The 17185-nt window shown below is 45.2% G+C and overlaps 1 protein-coding gene across 1 annotated transcript in view; it reads left to right on the forward strand.

The window, feature by feature from the left end:
- UNC80 (unc-80 homolog, NALCN channel complex subunit) overlaps positions 1-17185 on the forward strand; it is a 186252-nt gene that overhangs the window by 3072 nt on the left and 165995 nt on the right. The window lies entirely within an intron of this gene.

A 17185-nucleotide genomic window follows, 5' to 3' on the forward strand; every position in this document is an offset into this window, starting at 1 on the left:
CATAAACAATAATAGTTACTCTATGAGCCTAAGCAGTTATTTGAAAGCACGTTCTATTGGAATAAAGGGGGGTTAACTCCAAGCAGCCAGGTTTTTATAAGAATTGTTCACCAGGTTTTCTCCATTGGGAGCTAAATGTCCCCAATAAATGAACTTCTGCAAGTTTTTAGTCCATAGTAGCTTCACACGCATCTAATCCTGCCTTTGTTTTGGCTAATCTCATTGCTGAACAACCCCCTGGTGTTTGCCTCTTAGGCCTTTGCTAGACCATCCTATATCCCGGGGTGATATCTGAGATTGTCCCTGGCGTCCAGATGACGCACAGGGGATCCGGGCTCAGGCAGGGATCAACCCTCCCTGGCCCCGGGATATAGCCTACCCCTTTGGGCCTGCTTTTGTGGCCCATTTTCGCAGCTTTTCCCAGCTCCGCACAATTACTTGCACGGAGCCAGGAGCTGCGCCCATCGGGGGCAGGGTCGGAGAAGCGGGGAAACCCTTTTTAAAACAAACAAACAAACACCTTTGCACATGATCGTTCGTGCGCGTAGTCCCCTTTAAAAGTAAAAACAAAAATGGCAGCCACGACAGCTCTCTTCGTTAGGTCGCCTCGCCTTACGTATAAATGAGGGCAACATCCCGCAATACTTGCATCGCAGGGTCTCCCCTCGTTGGTCACGGATTTACTCGTAGGTCTAGCAAAGGCCTAAATGTGACTGCAGAAGGAGGGCACTTACAGAGGAGAATTGACAAGTGGTTTTCCCCCCCTTCACAACAGTTCTCCCCTGCAAATGCCCTTGGCAGCCTTTCCCCCAGCTGAGCTCCCAAACCAACCTGGCATCCTATGGAGAGAGGTTCATTTGTCGGGATGAATCAGGTGGTGTGAAAAGGGTTGAACAACCCTTTCTCCCTCTCACTTGCTCTCCATTACCAATGCCCATCCACAACTGCATTCACATTTTGAGGCAGTTTCTTGGGGAAGCAGTGTTTGCTAAGGGAATATGTAGCTCAGCCTCCTCTCGAACATGGATTACATTAAAGGTGTCAGCTGGCATTCACCTGGAGCAGATCATCAGGGAAGCAGCCTTGCCATCTGCATGTCTCCAGTGCACCTCTATCTCCAGTCTCTCTTTATTCTCAACCACTTGATACTGCAAACGCTAGGATGTGCCCATATAATCACAAGCAGAGAGGAATTAGCCAGGAAGGAGCAGGGAAGCATAATGTTGTTTTGACTTCAACAGCAATAATTCCATTCAAGCAGCAATGACCGTAGTGGAAGGCACATACACATCCATACATGCACACAAAAGTGGGATTTGCAACAAAACGTTGCAGTGTAGTGTGCTTGTGTTAAGTGCCAATAAGCCACGCTGTCCTCCAGGAGACTCCATCCCAGTCCCCCTCTCATCTGGTTTTCTGTCTTCCCCTGCCCCAAATTTAGTAAGCGTTCTGCGTTCTCTGAGTATGCTCAGTTCTCATCTGGCTGTTTATGGGCTTCCCATCCACTTAGGGGGTTTTCCACGAAGGTTTTGTATTTCTGTAAAACTTGGGATTTGCCCAAACCTTCTCAAACCTCCTTCTTGTGTGCTATTTTGGCTACATAAGGTTCCACGGTACTTTTGAAAGAGAGGAGGTACACATACATGTAATTTTTAAAACCCCCAGTAACCCCCAGGCTCTAGACAGGTGATAGCAATTAAAACTACAAAGCCTTCCAAAATACACCGAAAGCAAACTCTTGCTTCTGGTGTTACCTTCTGTTGTAACACCATAAGCCTCATCCTTTAAGGTCTGTGTCAATGCTACTGTAAGAGAAAGTGTACATTTAAATTCAAAATGTGGCTGAAAATAAACAGAGGATGACATCTGAAGTGTCTCAGGCAACCTTTGCTGGCACGCAGGAAGCTTTTCAGCTCCACCTTCTAGCAACCGTCCCCTATGCCCCCTTGCAAATGTCAGAAGCTCCTGGGTCACTGGGGAGAGAGTTCCTACTGCAATAGAACATGCCTCCTGCTTTTGGGGGAAGGGTGGATTCTGGCCCATGACTTTAGGCTGAAATTAGCACAACTAATCATTGCAAATACCCCTGACCTTGACTTTAAGATCCATGAGAGATGCTCTTAAAACCATACATTGTATATAACATTATATAACAGCCAACTCTCCAAAAGAAGCTTCCTCTCAGCCAAGCAATTACAGGACAAGCTGCCACAGTCTGCGAGGGTCTGTTTTCAATAGGAGTTTGACAGGTTAGCTGGTAATTGGAAAATTGAAAGCCCAGCCTCAACAGAGCCCTTTATAAACCTTCTAAGGAGAAAACAGCCGTCCTTGTTGGCTGAACTGTCAGATCAGAGCTTGGGGATGTCATGTTTTTCTTTCATCCTTTCACTACTACACCATTATTAACATGTTAGAGGAAATTTATGCAATGATGTTGTAGTGAAATCAGTACAATTATGGGGAGTTGGGGGTATGTGCTTCTGTACATCAGATGCACAGAGATGCATTGCACGCACACACATGCGCACGCACACACACACACCTTGCAGAATCTCTGTAAGTAGCACTTGTTCCCACCCCCATCAAGGCTGGAAAATAGGTCCTGGTATATATGATGTCAGGGCCTCATGTCAGTCACTGCAACAACAGCCTTACTTCCCCCCTGCCCTCACCCAGAGGACTGAAAGGCATCCATTTACTTAATAAGGGCAGGACATTAGCCACAGAGAGCACCTCCAGGGGAATTCCAGGCCCCTTCCTCGAGTTTTCAACTCTTTCTACTTAAGTAAACCTCCAGGTCAGCCTTCCCCAACCTCCTGCCCTTCAGATGTATTAGGCTGCAACTCCCATAATTCCCAGACAGAATGGCCAATAGCTATGTTACCTGGGAGTGATGGGAATTTATTTATTTATTTATTTATTTATTTATTACATTTATATCCTGCCTTTTTTCCTCCAAGGAACCCAAGGCGGCCTACATAATCCTCCTCCTTTCCATGTTATCCTCACAACAACCACCCTGTGAGGTAGGTTGGGCTGAGAGTCTATGACTGGCCCAAAGTCACCCAGTGGGTTTCCATGGCTGAGTGGGGACTAGAACCTGGATCTCCTGACTCCTAGTCCAACACCTTAACTACTACACCACACTGGCAGGTTGGGGGAGGCTGCTCTAGGTCCTTTACATGTGGAAAAGCAAGTAAGCAAAAGTGTGCTGGCTGCTCTCAGTGAGTCGTAAGCTTGGTTGTCCTTTCTAGTATTCTGGCCAATGAGTGCAGAGGCGGTGGGATAACTGATGGGTGCGTGGGCACTTAGAATTTAAGAATAGTAATATTTAATACAATTAAGGCTTCAGTCCTGCTACGGAATAAGGCCGGTTGAACACCGTTGGACTTACTTCTCAGTATGTTTAACGTTTATTTCTTTATTACATTTCTATACTGCCCACTAGACAAATTAAAATCACAAAATGCAGCATAAAATACTATATAAAGTATAATGGCTTAAAACTACAGTATACAAATGCAACCAGAATAAAACTTAGCAGCAGTGCAGAGATTTAAAATGCAGTAGCAGATTGAAAACAGCAGAGGTAAAAACTGGCGTGCTAAAATGCTAAAAATGCTTGGGAAAATAAAAAGGTCTTCATTTGGCATGGGAATGAACACAATATAGGCATCAGGCAACCCTCTTCAGGAAAGGTATTCCGCAACCAAGGTGCTACAGCAGAAAGGGCTGTTTTCCTTGTAGCCACCTGCCTCACTTCTTCTGGAGAAGGAGCCCTGAAGATGACCGTAGGGTCTGGGCAGGTACATATAGAAGGAGGTATAAAAATGTAATAAATAAATAAATAAATAAATAAATAAATAAATAAATAAAATCCTTCAGATAACAGCAAGAACAACAACAATAATAGATAACCTAGCTCCAAGCTGTTTAGGGCTTTTAATGTTAATACCAGCACATTGAATCGGGCCTGGAAAGGGACTAGCAGACAGTGCAACTGGGAAAGTAGTGCCATAATATGATCTCGTTGGCCAATCCCTATTAACAATCTTGCTACCCAGTTTTGGACTAGACATTTTTACCTAACTGTGTTTAGGTTCTGGATGTTCCGCATTGATCCTTCTTCCCCCCATCCCTTCTCACCCCAGTGTATCTCTTGGCCCCTACCTCAAAGAACCTCTGGCTACAGACCTTTGGGTGCACTCAGCACTAAATTCGTCCCATTTTTATAAGGTTATTGTATCAAGCACAGAATTTGTTGTCTAAAGTGAGCCAAACAGTGAAATCTTGTCTGAAGTGGAGTTTTGAATCATGAACTCACTGGTACTCGAGGCCAATACATGATGCCACTGCTACATGTCAATCACGTGCTGATGATTCTTTGTTACATGTGCTGGACCTCTTCAAACAAACCAGGCTTCATTTACTCTTGATGCATGAGTTCTGACTTCCCATGTTCTTATAACATTTGCCTTATCTATAAATGTTTCCTGTACAAAACAGGAGCTGTTTCTTTTCAAACTTCCAGCAAGTTATCTTGATTTACTTGATCACCTTATGAAAGGACAAATAAATTCACTCTTTTACTGCTCATGTTGTATTTCATGTAAAGAAAAGTATCTTTTCCCCAGTTTGTCAAAGTTCTTAAATTCTAATGCATACAAGGAGAAATGTTACATCTACGGACATAAGAACACAGGAAGCTGCCTTACACTGAGTCAAAGCCCCATCACACTGGAGGTTAACACGATCCCTACCTTCGCTTCTCATCTTGTGTTTTCATTCCTCAGTTACTTCTTCTTTCAAAAGAGGAAGTACCCAACGAGCATGAGGCCCATGGAGTCTGCTGTTTCTCCTGAACACAGGAGACTTAACGAGGGTTTTTTTTATCGCGCAAGGAAGGCCAGAAGGGGCGGAAGGAGCGCGTGAGGCAGACAACGTCATGTGAGGGACCTGAGCAAACTCCATGAGTTCCCAGTAATGAGCCAGCAATAAAACACTCGTCGTGTGGTGGAGCTTTCAGATTGTTGGTCCGTCTAAGGCCATAGCTAGACCTAAGGTTTATCCCTGGATCGTCTAGGTGACACACAGGGGATCCAGTGCTCAGGCAGGGGCAAACCCTGGATGATCCCAGGATAAACCTTAGCTCTAGTTGTGGCCTAAGTTCAGTCTTATGGACACAGACTCTAGAGTTTCAGGCATATCACTGGTATTCCCCATAGTAACCTATGGCTGCGAGAGCTGGACCATAAGGAAAGCTGAGCGAAGGAAGATAGATGCTTTTGAACTGTGGTGTTGGAGGAAAATTCTGAGAGTGCCGTGGACTGCAAGAAGATCAAACCAGTCCATACTCCAGGAAATAAAGCCAGACTGCTCACTTGAGGGAATGATACTAAAGGCAAAACTGAAGTACTTTGGCCACATAATGAGAAGACAGGATACCCTGGAGAAGAGGCTGATGCTAGGGAAAGTGGAAGGCAAAAGGAAGAGGGACCGACCAAGGGCAAGATGGATGGATGATATTCTGGAGGCGACAGACTTGACCTTGGGGGAGCTAGGGGTGGCAACAGCCGACAGAAAGCTCTGGCGTGGGCTGGTCCATGAAGTCACGAAGAGTCGGAAGCGACTGAACGAATAAACAACAAAGCATCCGTAACAACATTGAATACCATCATAAATTCCTTTTAGGGACCAGATTGACTTTCTTTCTTTCTTTCTTTCTTTCTTTCTTTCTTTCTTTCTTTCTTTCTTTCTTTCTTTCTTTCTTCAGTTATAGCCCACTACTCAGAGTACCATTGATAAACTGCCAGTAGGGATGTGCAAATCCATCAATATCCAGTCTTGGGGATGTCCATCACGAGGAAATTATTATTTCCTGGAGCTCCTAGTGCGGCTTGTGGATATCAGCATAATTTCTTCTCAGTAAAAATGGCAAGATGCGCAAATTGAATCTGCCATTTGCATGTCTTGGGCAAATTACAGCCATATTTAGTGTATTTTACACAATTTGAGCCTGTAAAGTGCTTAGTTATGCGTATATTGTGGCCTAAAGATAAAAAAAAACTATGTTGAAATCTCAAGAAAACATACTGAAATCCACAAGCTGCACAGGCGGGGAGAGCCAGTCCACTGCTGATTCTTGAGGTGAGATTCTCAGAAATCCACTTTCATCCATCTCTATGGAGGATTCCTCTGGCATCCCTATGCACTGGTGAGGAGAGTGGGGAAATGGCAGTATTGTACATAGAGGCCTCCGTTATGCTGATATTGCCGTGGGAGATACCACTGAGTATGCAGGGGGTGGGGCGGGAAGGTGAAGCTTGCATGAGTGTTCTGGCACCAACCCTTGGGCCTTTATTCCACCCTGTCACTTCTAGCAAATGCGTCATAGAATTTCTAGAGTGCTGAGCAGAGCAAGTACCCAGGAGAAGAAGGATGTATGCTAGCTCTCCAGAGGACTGCTGGTGAGAGACACCAGTTACTACATATCCATACCTGTATACCTTCTTCCATGTCTCATCCTCAAGTACATGGTGGATTGGGCATTATTTCTTGCTCCTGAGTGCCAGTGCTTTGCTGTCAGAGAGAAGCCCTCTGTTAGCAAAGCTTGTCCCTGGAAATGTCCATCTCACTGAAATCAGTGGGACTTTTCATTCAGCCTAAGAAAACCTGACTAGACCCTAAACTTACTCCCCAAGCTAAATCTTTGAGCTCTTCGCTGTTGATCATCTTGCGTAAATCCTCTTCAGGCTTTGTCAGTGCTTTCTGCCCTTCTCTCCAGTCCTTTGTTCTCTTGCAATTTCCCAGATGTCCACGAGACAAAGCCTCTTTCCTCAGTCATTTGAGATTATAATAGTCTTCTAAAAATCAATAGTGCCCTGAGTATTTTTAGGACTTGAGTTGCCAAGCTGAAGCCATTAAAGTGTGTGATGGTGCACTATTTTTAGCTATGTCCCTTTTGTACTTGCTGTATTTGTGGCTATATTTTGCTGGTTTGGGAGGTCATTTTTAAAGCTGTACTTCCTTGGTGAGAGAAGCCAGTGTCCAGAATGGAACCAGCCATAATAATAAGTCAATACTGGTAACAGTGTAATCAAGGTGCAACCATAGAATCTGTTTAATCAACAGATTCATCAGCTAAAGCTTTAGTTTTGGTGAGGACCAATTTTAACAGGTGGGCCTATTATATAAATACTTTTTAAAAGGTACATGCTTGTTTTTGATGTTATTTTGATTCAGTTGTGTTACTATAACAAAGTTATAAAAAGAAGGAAATATAGAGTTTACTTCTGACAAGAGTGATAGGTTTAGTTCATTAAATTGTGAGTTATCTCACATTCCTTCAGTATTTCAAAAGGGCACTTATATTGAGATTTTGGTGATATTTGAATTGCATTTATTATTGAATAGATTGCTTTAAAAGGCAGATATTGGTGAGAGATTATTTAATTGGTTGGTGGCCTTAAATATGAAAATAATGGAAATAAATATTGAGTTAATTATAACATCAATATGCATGGAATTTTACAGAACATAAAGAGGAGCTAAGACTCTCTCACACAAAGCTTGTGCTTATTCCCATAATGATCTTCTTAATTTCCTATAATTAACTTCTTAAGCTAAGCAAAAACACATCTTCCTATTGGGAGAACACAGACAGGCATCTGACATGGCCCTCTCTAAGATGCTTTGTCAGACATGTTCATAAGAGTGTTATCTTGCTGTTCTCACATTACTAAAACACATCTCCAGCCATTTCTGCCCACTATCTGCATGTAGACATGAATGGAGAACATTTCCTGAGGAATCAGTGAGGCAGTTGCCTCATACGGAGAGCATCACCAGTTGGCTACAGCAAGGTACAAGTTGCTAACATTCCTGTTCATTAAGATCTATAGATCAGGGTCTCGTGGTTTTTCCATTACTTACGCATGTACATCTGATGGCAGCCAGAGGAAGGGCTTTTTCTGTTGTGGCACCCAGCCTTCGGAATTCTCTCCCCACTGCAGTGCAAAAGGCACCAACCTTCATGGAGTTTCTGCACCTGTTAAAACTGCTTTTGTTTACTCAGGCATTTGCTGGTTTTAATACCTACCTTGGTAGGCTTTTGTTTTGATTGTAGTTTTGCATTTTATTTTAATATTTAGTTTAAAGTATTTGGTATGCCATCCTGTGATTTGGTTCATAAATATTTTAAATGAAATAAACGTCAATAAAAATAAATTCCAAGGGGAGGGACTGTGCCACGACACAGGCTCTTTACAGCAGGCCTGTCCACGGACGCTCCCTGCTCAAGCTAAGCGCCACCACTTTATGAGCATGAGGTGAAGGACAAACACCACCTTTCTACAAACTCTGTGGAGAAAAGGGTTAAACAGGAATAATTTCAGGAATAAAATAATGTGCTGTGAATTATATGTGCTGATGGTGAATTAATGTCAGAATGGGTGTTATATGTATATAACTGCAGATGATAAATGCCAAGGAGACATGTGGGATTTTTGTGGTAGTAAAACAAACTGAATCAAAATTTATTTCAATGTTCACCAACTCTGTTTCATAATAAAACTTTTCAGACCCTTGTTAAAACCTCTCATCCAATCCTTTCTCTCTTCTCATACATGCTTTCCTTTCTCTCACACCTTCACTCTTGAACTTTATTATCTGGATTGGTTAATATACACCAACTGACTATCTGCACACTACACTCAAAAGACAACCCTCTTTACCCTGATCCTCTAATTGTCCCACCTACCAAAGAACTTAAAAAAGACCCCCCCATCACCTCAGTCATTCCCTTATATATATCCTCCCCCCCCCTAAAATAGTGAATCTCCGCCCACTCAGGGCAACATTCTAAACACGATAGACTTACAAATCCTAGACATACTTTAGGGAACTGACTTGTGGGGTGTAACGCCACAGGGACCACCGTGTTTCCCAGACTGCACTGCCTGACTCTTCTCCATAATTCCCTTATGTCAGGGCCCACTACGTACATGTGGAATTTCAGGTTATGTGTGTGTCTTCTTACGGGGATTTGGTTGATTACACACTCATCTTCCTGAACATGTTCCCTGAGAGCCAGGAACTCATTGCACACACCCATGACTTCCCCACCCCCCACAGGAATATGGTCATGCATGTGGCACTCAGTGCAATATGTATAGCTCACACACCCTGCTTGCTTTCTGCCTTCACGGTTGGTGTTTTAATTGATGTTCTTGGGTTGGTTTACAGGAAAAACCAAGTTCTCTCCTACCAGAAAGCACAGAGCAGTGAACTCTCCCAACCTCCTCAATGTGTTGCTAAACTTGTGTAGGTGCTTCACTTTTTTTTTTTACCTTGGTGCTTTGTCACCGGCTCCTCCTTGCAGCCAGTCCTACTTTTATCGGCCCTGCTAGCTTCCCCCAACTGCTGCTGCAGCCAACTATATCAGGAGGTCTTGTTTATAAAATAAGGGGTGTGTGGCTCAATACTAGGCAGCACTAGCCTGCAGTAAATGGAAAACTAGTTCAGCCCCTTAGAAATTGAGGTGTATTTATTTTATCAGGGAAGTGGACAATCGGTAGGAGATTAAGGAGAAGAGATAGTTTTGAGTTCCTGTGGGAATGCAAGAAGCTGAGACACTGTGAGCCTGGCTCAATGTGCACATTCTAGTCTTAAAGACCAACAAACAGCCTAGACTGAGCCGGAACTGAAAACTAAGCCTACACTTTTTGTTTGTGAGCAGACATACCCCCTAGCTAGGCCTGCACTGTGGCCCTAGTCAATGTAAGAGCTTTTTAGCTCTTTTCAAAACTTGAATCTAAATATCTGGTTGAGGTTTTCTGCAGCCACTTGGGCTCTAGCAGAGACTGCCTGCAAGGACTTACAGTTGCTGCAGGATTTTCTCTCCTGGAATTTAGCTTCTGAAATGTACATTTTTAAAGGATTATGTTTGCTTTGCTGTGCCCTTGCTTGGCTTTAGCTGCTCGTTTAACCATTAAATGATGCCTTAATTGAATTAAATAAATGAATGGGTAGCACTTAGCTTCTCCTCAGCTCTAGGGTGACCATATGAAAAGGAGGACAGGGCTCCTGTATCTTTAACAGTTGCATAGAAAAGGGGATTTCAGCAGGTGTCATTTGTATGCAGGCAGCACCTCCTGTTTATTCCCACTTCATCACAACGGTTAAAGCTGCAGGAGCTATACTGCAGCTATACTGTGACCATAGAATCATAGAATAGCAGAGTTGGAAGGGGCCTACAAGGCCATCGAGTCCAACCCCCTGCTCAATGCAGAAATCCACCCTAAAGCATCCCTGACAGATGGTTGTCCAGCTGCCTCTTGAAGGCCTCTAGTGTGGGAGAGCCCACAACCTCCCTAGGTAACTGGTTCCATTGCCGTACTGCTCTAACAGTCAGGAAGTTCTTCATCGTGGTCTCTATGCATCACACATATGGGCTTTGCGCCTGCGCAGAGACCAGACCGGAATCTCCAATAGCTTAGGGAAACGTTTTTGGGCGGGAACCCCTCCCCCGCGCTACCGCGCATGACCACGGGGTTCCCGCCCTTCCCTCAGTTCTTCGTCGTCCGCATTGTGCACAGACCTAGAAACCGTATTCTCTCCAGTTATCTTTAAACCTAATACTTACCACTAAATTTTCCTCGTATTCTTCTTTCCACGTATCCTTCTTCAATTCTCTTTTCCTACTTTGCCTAAAAAAAAAAAAAAAAAAAAACCAGTTATTCTTCTGTTTCCTTTTCTTTTTCTAGCGATCCTTCGATCGCGTTGGCGCCTCAGGCGCATGGCCGTTAGGGCCCCATTTCGTAAGTGCGTAAAATGTGGCTCTAAATTGCCACCAAAGGACGGTCACTCGCTCTGTGTGCTTTGCCTGGGTGAGGGACACAAGGTTCAGCAGTGCCATCATTGTATGGCGTTCACCAAACAAACGCGGAAGAACAGAGCGGATAGACTTCGGTCTATACTTTGGGAAAAAGCTCTACGAGCTACTGAGCCTACGCCTCAAAAGCGTAAGGAAAAATCCTCCTCAAGGGCAATGGAAGAGACCCATAGCCCTGAAGTTCAATCGATTGTTATCGATGAGGAGATGAGGGCGGATAACAGGGCCATACCCCTGACGCCAGGCCGATCTCTAGCGGTGTCTGCGGCAAGAAAGATTTCAAAGAAAGCCCGGACCCCTAAGTCGGCAGAACACTTAAAAAAGAAGAAGAAAAAGAGGAAGGACGCTGATAAACGTTCCTCTCCTAGGGTCGATACCGTACCCACGGTGCCCGCTAAGCCTAGTTTGCCAGCGGCGACCTCGATACCGACGCAATCGTCGATGCCGACTCCGTTACCAACTGCAAGGAGTTCGATGTCGGAGGGCGAGATTCGTGACTCCACATCGGCTATCTCCGCACCGTACCCTTCGGTACCGTGCGCTACTGCTCCACAAGAACCAACTGGTCTCGCTGTGTCTACCTCTTATCGACAATTGCATTCTCCTAGACCTGACTTTGACCGCATTTCGCAGTACTCCGGTTTTCAAAGAGACTATTCTTATGACTGGGAATACTATCGTCCCCAAGAATTTTACCCAGCAGAACGGAGGCATTACGATCATTATGCTCATCCTCCTCCAAATGCAAGGGTCATTCAAATCCCTCCTGCTCTTCAATCTCACACTCCTCGCAGTCAGCACAGCAGAGTCGACCCTGCTGAACAGCGTTCTATACCGAGGCTGACAACACAGGTCTCTTCACCTCACCAAAGCCAGACCTTGCAGCCAGTGCGTCAAACACTGCAACCACAAGACTCTCCTGATGAGGACTATAGATCTGATTCAGACTCTGTGGTGTCGGTAGCCCCATCTATGCCTTCCCCCGATGACGTTGTAAACACACAAGAGCCCGTTTCCACATCGGAGGACATGGGAAACTTTACCGACCATGTAAGGCGGATGGCACGAACGTTGGGTCTCGATGTCGACCAACCGACAGAGGTCGATGATGACCCAATATATGATGTTATGCAAACGGAAGCTACTTCTACTATCGCTATCCCGTTCCCTCCTACCTTGCGGAGGACAGCACAATCCTCGTGGAAAACTCCTTGTGCAACTCAACCAACGTCTAAAAGACTTGAGTCGATGTACAAAATTAAAGAATCTGATGCAGACTTTCTATTCCAACACCCTAAACCTAATTCAATCGTTGTTGAATCTGCCCAAGGAAGATCCCAAAGAGTACATTCAGCCCCTACTGATAGAGAGGGCAGAAAATTGGACTATTTAGGCAGAAGGGTTTATGCGTCTTCTTCTCTAGGGATAAGAACTGCAGCGTATGAGGCTACGATGGCCAGATACCAGATATTCTTATTAGACAAGTTAAACTCCCTCTGTGACCATCTACCCGAGGAGAAAAAGGAGTTGGCAAAGATTTTCCAGACCGAAGCTACATCAATAGCTCGTCTCCAATTGAATTCAGCAAAACACCAGACGGATTCACATTCAAAATCAATGATGGGCTCCATAGCCCTACGTCGTCATGCTTGGTTAAGATCAGCCAACCTGACAAACGAAACAAAAACTAGGATTGAAAGTCTTCCATTTGATGGAGAAGGACTATTTAACAATAAAACTGACGAGTCCTTAGATTCAATATATAAGGCTCGCACAACAGCCAAGAAGATGGGCTTCTCGCAACCACAACCGCAATTTAAACAAAGGCGCTGGACTAGACAACCGTACCAACAGATGCAGCAGCGCCCTCAATACGACAAACAACCTGCAAAGCAGCAACAACTTCAAAGAAAGAGGCCGTATCAGGCCCGATACCAGCAAAGCAGACACCAGCCTGATTTCTCTAAAAGACAGCGGCTTTGACTTCTCCGTCCCAGGCCTACTACCATTTACCAACCGTCTAGCACCCAAGTACCATCAATGGGAGTCCATAACATCCGACTCCTGGGTGCTCACTATCATCAAGACGGGATACGCCATCGAATTCGATGCCCTTCCTTTTTCTTCGGGAGTGAAGATAACAGCACCATCCCCTCCTCTGCTGCTCGAGGTACAGACCTTGTTATCGAAGGGAGCCATCTCTCCCGTACCTGCGGAGGAACTCAACCAGGGATTTTTCTCCCGTTACTTCACGGTCCCGAAGAAAGATGGAGGTCTTCGTCCGATTATGGACTTAAGACAACTGAACAGATACATCACTCCAAAGAAGTTTCGTATGACAACAGTTACTTCAATCCTCCAACTGTTGCATACAGGGGTCTGGTTCGCGGTAGTAGACCTGAAGGATGCGTATTTCCACATCTCCATCAGGGAATCGCATCGAACTTACCTACGGTTCGCCATCGGCGTCGAACAGTTCCAATTCAACGTCCTCCCTTTCGGCCTTGCGACGGCGCCGAGGGTCTTCACGAAGGTGATGGCTGTTGTGTGTGCCCACCTGCGAAAAAAGGAAATACATGTTTATCCATACATAGACGACTGGCTCCTGGTAGCGGAGGACAGTCACACGCTCCAGGAGAATATAGCCACGACTTTAGAACTTTTAGAATCCCTTGGTCTGTGGGTCAACCAGGAAAAATCTATACTGACTCCTCAGCGGACGATAGACTTCATAGGAGTGACTCTGTCGTCTCGAGATGGAAGAGCTTACCTCCCGTTAGCGAGGGCAAGGACACTTCGGGATCTAATTCTCGATGTCGAAACCCAAGCAAGACCTTCGGCATGGACAATCCAACGGTTGCTGGGTTTGATGGCGGCGACTACCGCTGTCATCAGATTCGCCAGACTGCGAATGAGGATTCTTCAAGGGTGGTTCCTGAAGACCTTCGATCTTCGACGCAACGCTCGCAGGACTTACCTTTCAATACCGAGTCAGGTTCGGGCGTCGTTGAAATGGTGGCTTTCGATGGAAAACCTCCTGGAAGGGATTCCGTTTCAGCAAGGAGCACCATCGCTTACCATCACGACAGATGCTTCTCTCGATGGATGGGGAGCTCACTGCAATTCGCTTACCGTCCAAGGTCGATGGTCCCCTCGGCAGAAAGGGGATCATATCAATCATCTGGAACTCTTGGCTGTGGAAAATGCTTTGAAAGCGTTTGCCCAGATCATCGAGGGCAAGGACGTTCTGATTGCAACAGACAATACCACTGTTGTCTGCTACATAAACAGGCAAGGGGGAACGAGATCATACCCCTTAACCCGTTCTGCACTCAGGATTTGGAACTGGTGCATAAAGAGACAGACTTACCTGACTGCGATCCACGTAGCGGGGAAGGAGAACATCGTAGCGGACTCCCTAAGCAGGTCCTTCCATGTCAACCACGAATGGGAGCTCGATACCGAAGTAAGAAACAACCTCTTTCGGTATTGGGGCGATCCGGCCGTCGATGTCTTTGCCACTGCAGAAAACGCAGTCTGTACCAACTTCTGCAGCAGAGCAGGAAGCGGAAGGAACTCGCTAGGAGACGCTTTCGCAAGAACTTGGAAGGGGGGACTATTATACATCTTCCCACCTTTCCCACTCCTAACAAAAGTCGTGGCCAAGATAAGAACAGACGGCACAAACTGTATTCTGATCGCGCCGTGGTGGCCTCGACAACCATGGTTCCCCCATGTTCTTCGACTGTCGAGAAGGGACTACATCGAGCTACCATCGATACCGAACCTTCTGTCTCGACACCAAGGCAGAGTTCGACACCCAGACCTCTCGACTCTCAAGATGACGGCATGGAGAATAGTACCATAACCTCCGGTATCGAACAATTGACGGTACACAGTATTTTGACTGCGTCGAGGAAACCTTCGACAAGGAAATCGTATGCTGCTAAATGGCAGAGGTTTTCTAAGTTTGCACTGCAAATGAATCACATCGCTGAGACTTGTCCCGTCTCTGTGATTCTAGAATACCTACTCTCACTGTTCAAAGGAGGCTTAGGACTTTCGTCCATCAGGGTTCATTTAGCTGCCATCACTGCCTTTCATGAGGGTGTAGAAGGGTTCTCCCCCTTCTCCCATCCTACATCCAAGGAATTTTTAAGGGGTTTGAGAAACACTATACCAGTCTCTAGAAATATCGTACCATCGTGGAGCTTGTCGGTTGTGCTCCATGCATTGACAAGAAAACCCTTCGAGCCTATGGCTACAACGAACTTAAGACTTTTAACTCTCAAGACTGTGTTCTTGGTGGCCATAACTTCAGCAAGGCGTGCAGGTGAGCTTAAAGCTCTAAGGATAGATGCTCCTTATACAATTTTTCACAATGACAAGGTTGTGTTGCGTACAGACCCATCTTTTTTACCAAAGGTTGTGACGCCTTTTCACCTGGCTCAGGACATTATTTTGCCAGCCTTTTTTCCAAACCCCACAACGCCTGCAGACACTGCTCTCCACATGTTGGACGTTAGAAGAGCTCTCTCTTTTTATAGAGCTAGGACTGAAGGATTTAGAAAATCCAAACAATTGTTTGTATGTTATGGTGAGCCTTATAAGGGACTCCCGGTGTCATGCCAGCGATTGTCACGCTGGATAGTAGAGACAATTGAACTTGCCTACTCTATCTCTAAACTAGAGATACATCGACCTGTGACAGCTCATTCAACCAGAGCGATGTCGACGTCGGTGGCCTTCAGCAGGGGTGTTCCACTTCAGGACGTTTGTAAGGCTGCAACTTGGTCCACCCCTTCTACATTTGTCAAGCATTATAGCTTGGACACTCGATCCAGACATGACTGTTCGTTTGGAAGGGCGGTGCTCTCGGAAGTGTTGAAATAGTACACCAACCCACCTCCAAAGGTATGTGAGCTTGTTACTCGCCCATATGTGTGATGCATAGAGACCACGATGAAGAAATGCAGGTTGCTTACCTGTAACTGTAGTTCTTCGAGTGGTCATCTATGCATTCACACAACCCACCCACCATCCCCTCTTGGTGGTGTGATATTTAATAATGACATTATTGACTAGGGATTATATTTTATCTTATTTATTGAATTACACTCATGTTTATGGGGGCACAATGCGGACTCCTGTAAACTGAGGGAAGGGCGGGAACCCCGTGGTCATGCGCGGTAGCGCGGGGGAGGGGTTCCCGCCCAAAAACGTTTCCCTAAGCTATTGGAGATTCCGGTCTGGTCTCTGCGCAGGCGCAAAGCCCATATGTGTGAATGCATAGATGACCACTCGAAGAACTACAGTTACAGGTAAGCAACCTGCATTTCTTCCTGATGTCCAGCCGGAATCTGGCTTCCTTTAACTTGAGCCCGTTATTCTGTGTCCGGCACTCTGGGAGGATCGATTTAAAAGAGGGCAGGGCCCCTGCAGCTTTAACTGTTGTGATGAAGAGGGAATTTCACCAGGTTCCCCCTATATACAAATGACGCCGGCTGAAATTGCCTTTTCTATGCAACTGTTAAAGATAGAGGAGCCCTGTCCTCCTTTTCACATGTAACTCTCATGTGTGCTTTATTTCTTTTGACCTTGACGTGTTGTCACTGGGGTTCCCCCTCACATTTTAAAACGAATTCATGTAGGTGGGGAGGGGGCACTGCTCCCACCCACATGCACATTTACTGAATGATATAAAGGGGTTAATCTCTGCTCAGCCCATTCCCTGGAGATCAGCCCCTTTATGACGTCCAATAAATGTGCGTGTGAAGTGGGAGCAGTGCTCTCTCTGCTACCAATGGTATTAATATGATCAATGCATATTCTGGGTCAGTAGCTATATCCGCAAGATGTCGTCTTATTATATAAGTGTATTCAGTACCTACTAACTATCCACATATAGCAATATCACATATCAAAGAATAGCCCAGTTCAGGTGTTATATGTATTAGTAAGCGAAAGAGCAGAGCAACACCACTTCAACACTGTGTACATCGAGGAGACATTCACTCTGAGTTGTGCATGTGAGGGATTCCATGCAACTGGAACCTGATGTAATTAGGAAGGGGCTGCTTGATATGCATGACACTGGAGACAAAGCTAACTATAACACCTGAATAAAGCGAGCATTGCCCAAGATTCTACAATAATGTTGTTTAATGCTCACACAAATCATCAACTTCATAGCTTAAAAATGCACTACAGATAAATTCCAAAAGTGTCGTACATTTATTAGATCAACTAAAAGATCATACAAATTGTGCATGCTTTCAAGATCTACATTTTTGC

This window comes from Elgaria multicarinata, chromosome 2 (genome assembly GCF_023053635.1).
Source record: "Elgaria multicarinata webbii isolate HBS135686 ecotype San Diego chromosome 2, rElgMul1.1.pri, whole genome shotgun sequence".
Lineage (NCBI taxonomy): Eukaryota > Metazoa > Chordata > Lepidosauria > Squamata > Anguidae > Elgaria > Elgaria multicarinata.